The sequence below is a fragment of the Myotis brandtii genome, unplaced genomic scaffold, assembly GCF_000412655.1.
Source record: "Myotis brandtii unplaced genomic scaffold, ASM41265v1 scaffold131, whole genome shotgun sequence".
Taxonomy (NCBI): domain Eukaryota; kingdom Metazoa; phylum Chordata; class Mammalia; order Chiroptera; family Vespertilionidae; genus Myotis; species Myotis brandtii.
In genome coordinates this window covers 4,869,651-4,875,146 of record NW_005354632.1, presented here as the reverse complement: position 1 = coordinate 4,875,146, position 5,496 = coordinate 4,869,651, and positions in this window count along the sequence as shown.

Sequence of the window (5,496 nt, the reverse complement as noted above, 5' to 3'; positions counted from 1 at the left end):
CTGTCACTAAAAACAAAAACAAAACAAAACAAAACAAAACAAAAAAACAATGGACTTGCTATACAAACAGTTTGAGGATAAGTCTTCCAACCACATGGCGGTCTCTTAGTTTGTTCTACATAGAAACTCTGGAGCTGCTGCTCATGCTGAGGTTCTCTATTTTGCAAAGCTATCAAGTCACAGGTCTGAGCCCTTCCCAGAGAGTGTCCTCTGAATGGACCGCCTTCAGTCTACGATTTGGGCAGGAGAGGCGGGGTCTGCCAGTGGGAGTGCTGGCGAGGAGGAGGAAGCGGGCAGGGGGAGCGCGTGGAGCCGTCCTCACCCCCAGGGCTGTCTCCCCGTGGCTCTCCCGACAACCCTGACGTTGGAAAGCATTGCAGGTTTTCCTTGTTTTCTTTCCTGCGTCCACAGCCAGGGCACCTGCCCTCGCTCCCTCCCACCAAGGTCACCCTCAGCAGGCTGTGATAAATGTCATCTTTTTTCGAAAGTCGCCTTGGAAAAAGGCAATTTGACTGCAGTGAGGCAGAACAGGGAGCCGCAGGGCAGCCCTTTATCGACCAGAGCCCAATCCCGAGAACAAAGCCAAGAGGAGTGGGGAGCTGCCTGGGCTCCTGGTGAACGGCCACCTCCCCCTGGGACCTGTGTGCAGGCCTGGGCCCTGGGGTGGGTCTCCTCCTCCCTCTTTTCCTCTCCCTGCCCTTGTCTTCTGCTACTTGTTTCCTGGCTGGTAACTCAAGGTCCCCGAGAACCCCCACAGCTCTGGGGGTGGGAGCCCTCTCACCGTGGGCTGCTGATTAGTGCAGGGAATAAATAACAGCAAGCTAATTACCTCCTGATTGCCGCTCGCCTCACTAACGAGGCCGGGCTGGAGTGGAGATGCTGCAGCTGGTCTTACTCCAAGCATGCGTCAGGGTTCAGGGAAATTTCCATGCCTTCCCGCTGCCCGGAGGTCCACGTGGAGGTGTTCCCACGCCTGCTTCACTTGGGATTCAGAGACTCGCCCCAGACACTGTTGGTATCAGACCTTTGTGGGCGATGGAGCGGGCTTCTTGAGGAAGCAGGGAGAGGCTTTCCTGGAGGCGTGGGGGTAGGCCAAGGTCATGGGGAGATGGGTCCTCAGGGGCCGCGCTCTCGAGCACTTAGTATCCTAATTGCATCTGCTGCTCCAGCTGCCGGAGCTGAGCGGTTCCCATCAGACTTGCAAGCAGAGGGGAGAAGTGAGGGCACTGGCTTTGGACTCGGCGGGTCTGGCTTCTAGTCCTACCCCGCTACCTCCGTGACCTTGACCACGCCCTTCAGTCCCTCTGGTCCTCGATTTCCTCTCTACGAAATGACGGTTAGGCAAACCTTGGGCTTCACTGTCATAGAACTCACGACAAACACACAGAACCCGGCTCGGCGGGCGTGGCTCAGTGGTTCAGCATCGACCTATGAACCAGGAGGTCATAGTTCTATTCCCGGTCAGGGCACATGCCTGGGGTGTGGGCTCCATCCCCAGTGTGGGGTGTGCAGGAGGCAGCCGATCAATGAGTCTCTCTCTTCATTGATGTTTCTCTTTCTCTCTCTCTCTCTCGCTCCCTCTCCTTTCTTCTCTGAAATCAATAAAAATATATTTACCCCCCCACCCCCCTGCCAGGACCCGGATCCTCTTATAACAAAACAGCAGCCAAGCCCAAGTTGAGGAATATTCTGCAACGTAACTGGGCCTCCTCTTCCAAATCCCAAGATCACAGAAGCCAGGAAGGCCGAGACTGCTCCAGCTTCAGAGACTGAAAGGACAAGGCAAGTACATGCGACCCATGGTCTGGGGTTGGCTCCTGGCCCGTCAGCAGTGTTATTAGAATCATCGGTGACATGTGAATGGGGTCTTTGGACTAGTCACTAGACGGTGGTTTTGTATCAGTGTCCGCTTCCTGATTGTCATGTTGTTCTGTGGTTAAGTAGGAGAATGCCGTGCTTTTAGGAAACACACACTGAGGTGTTAAGAGCTAATGGGGCGTCCCTCCTAAATGGATCAGAAATGACACAGTGTACATGGGGGGGCGGGCAGAGGGAGCGAGGGGACCGCGCCAGGAGGCAAGAGTGTTCCAATCTGAAACGTAAGACATTGAGGAACTCGGTGAAAGGTATTCGGGAGCTCGTTGGACCCTTCTTGCAGTTTTTCTCTAAATTTGAAATTATTGCAAGAGAAAAAGTTTAAAAAGGTCATAGATTGTTTAGCGTACAGAACAGCTGTGCCTTCGGACAGGGCAGGAAAGACCCGTGGCGAGAGCTGGGAGGTAAGGAGAGGCGAGAGGCCCGGAAGTGTCATGGGGAGCTCAGGGGTTGGGGCTCCGGGAAAAGGCACTCGGTCTCGAGCCTCTGATGATAGTGTGCGCCCCACCAGAGAGTCACGTGGCTCAAATCAACGCAGGTGACAGCTCCTTGTAAGTCATAAAACAGAAGCCGAATATGATCACTCGTCGTCTCTCCTTCCTCCCGGGAACTACAACGAATGATCGTGAGACGTCTCTCCCGTCCTGCCATTCCTCTCCGTTCTCTAGTTTCATACGGACGTGGTTATTCTCAGAGGTTGTTCCCTTTAAGGACTGGGAACACCGAGGCCCCGCACCCAGGACCGGAGAGTTGATGGCAAAGCCGCCAGGACTGCCGTGGTGCGTGTCTGCGTCCCTGTGTGCATGTGTGTGTGCCCTGTGTGCACGTGTGTGTGTCCGTGTGTGCACGTGTTCCCGTGTGTGCACGTGCACCCGTGTGTGCCTGTGTGTGCACACGTGTGCGCGCGCGCCTGTGTGTGCATGTGTGTGCTTATGTGTGCTCGTGTGTGCATGTGTGTGCTCGTGTGTGCATGTGTGTGCTCGTGTGTGTGCACGTGTGTCCTGGAAGCCTTGATTTCAGGCGCCTTCTCTGTGAGCAGAGAGACCCCTGGGGACGGACGGGTGCGGCTGCAAATCCATGACCACCTGCTGGGGGGCCTGGGCGGTCTCTTCGGGGAGGAAGGCCCTTCGTCCGTCCCTCCTGGAGCAATGCTGTGTGCGCGGCGGCACAAACCGTGGGGTCCTCGCGCCACAGAGCGCAGCCGAGCTGATAGCCAGACGGCAGGGTGAGGTCATCAAAGCCATCGCTGCTGCTTACACCCTTTCCGAAGCCTCTCGCCGACATGCCCTCCCGGGAGCCTTAACACCACAGCAACTCCTGCTCCCGGCATCTTCGCACAGCTCAGAACAGCCTAGCGGCCAGGGAGACAGGCCTGGCCCCGTGCACAGGGCTGTGAGGGCCCCGTGGGACCCCCAGACCGAGGCTAACAGCACTCCCATGGGAGATGGTCTGTCATGGGCACCTTGCACTTCCCTTTCCTGCCTCCAGGGGTCGCTGCTCCCGGTGCCCTGGCTTCTCAAGGGCATCCCTGCTGAAGCCCCCTCTGCTGGGCTCCCTCTCCCGGCGGCCTGGCTACCACGCTCCCCCCACACTCTGCCCACACCCCCAGGGGGTCAGCACCTGAGCCCCTGCTGCTCCAGGCTGCTCTGGAGCCAAGAGAGGGGACCGTGAGGGTGAGGCCTCCGGCCCACGGCCTGGAGGAGCTGGCCCAGGAATCATGCACAGCGTCTCTGATTCCCAGGCCCGCTGCCCTGTCACCTAGTCCGTGTGCACATTTCTTCTTTTGTTTTTGTCTTTTTTAATATGTTTTGGTTGATTTCAGAGAGGGAGAGAGAGAGAGAAACATCAATGATGAGAGAGAATCATGGATGGGCTGCCTCCTGCTCGCCCCACCCTGGGGATTGAGCCCGAAACCCGGGCATGTGCCCCGACCGGGAATGGAACCGTGACCTCCTGGTTCATAGGTCGATGCTCAACCACTGAGCCACGAGCCCACTCATCCGTTAACTCTGCCAGGGGGCCTCCTGGGGTCAGCCACAGGGACCCCTTTCCCTGCCTCAGGTGCTGCCCAGCTGATCTGCTTCCTGGGCCAGGGAAAGGGAGAAAGAGAGTGAGAACTGTCATCTCTTTCCTCCCTCCTTCCACCATTGGCCATGCCCCCAAGGGTCGGAGCATCCCCTACCATCTCCCCACCCTCAGGAAACCAAACCGCCCACCGCAGGGGGCAGAGCATGGGCTGGGGGCCAGCAGAGCAGCTGCCATAGGTGTCATCTTGCTGTGGGGGTGGGGAGGAGCCGGCCTTGCAAGGTCTCAGCTGAGACCAGGGGGGTAACCTGAACCTCTCTGCTGTCCTAATTCCCCGAGGGAGAGGATTCCAAGGGTCTGAGTGGGCCAGGCCAGGGTCAGCCCGGGGGCCAGGCCAGGGTCAGCCCGGGAGCCAGGGGTCCGAGTCGGGCTGCCCAGGCTGCAGAGCCGAAGGAGCTGAGCTCTCCTGTGTGAACTCCAGGCGGCTGAGCACAGGGCATCCCGGGAGAGGAGGGGAGCACAGCCCACAGTCAAAGGCGGCAGCCGCCAGGCCTGCCCCACAGACAGGCGGGTATTGATCCCCGCACGCCCCTCCCTCTCTCCACTTCATGGTGCAGCTAATGGCCTGGAAAAAACTGGCCAGCTGTTCCTCAGCTGTGACATAACGAGCTCAGGACGATCAATGCCCCTTCCGGTCTCTAATTAGGCCTGGGAGCTGGCTGGGGCGAGTGTGGCCTGTTCCCTGAGGGCGCCGCTTCCACTCGGTCCCCAGCTGCTGTCTGCTGGCAGCCACCTGGGCCCCTGCATCTGCGCCCTGGAGGAGGGGACAGGCCCGGAGAGCGGCCCTGGGGAGTCTTCTGACGCAGGGCCCGTCTAGGCAGCAGAAGTAGGGACTCCGTAACCATGTCACGTGGGGGCAGACAGGCTGGTGGGGAGCACCGGGCCTGCGTGCGGAGCTCTGTACCCCCAGCTTGCGGCCACCTCCTCTCTCTGCCTGGGTCTGTCACTCTGCACAGTGGCCTTCAGTCCCAAGCCTCAACTCCTGGCCCCTGAGACCCCACCAGGACCCTCCCACCACTGGTCCCGGTGGCCCCAGTCCCAGGCTGCAGGGAAGGGGCTGGTAGCAAGCGCGTTTGGCTCCCAGCCCGGCCTCCCTCTGCTATTTTTACCCTCAGTCCAGGGAGGGATGGATCGGATTCTCAATGTGCTTACTGCAGAGGAGGAAGTGAGGGTGGAGAGAGATGGAGAGGGGAAGGTGTGCACTGAGCAGAGAGACAGAGGGGCCAGGGAGCAGAGGCCCAGGCAAGGAGGCTGAGACTCGGAGAGTTCTGAGACCAGGACAGGAGAGCAGATGAGAGATCAAAAGAGCGACGCCAACTAAGAGACAGGAAAAGCGAGAAATGGGGCCATCAGGGAAGAAAGAGGAGATGGGACGCAAGGAGCAGGATATGCCCGGTGCTGGGTGGGGTCAGGCCCCAGGTGCCCGATCAGATGCCCCAGTGGGGAAGCTGAGGTGCTGGGCAGAGTCCAGAGTTCTGGGTGAGATGACAGGAGTCCGGGCAGGACGCTGTGTCACAGGCACAGGAACCAGGGCTG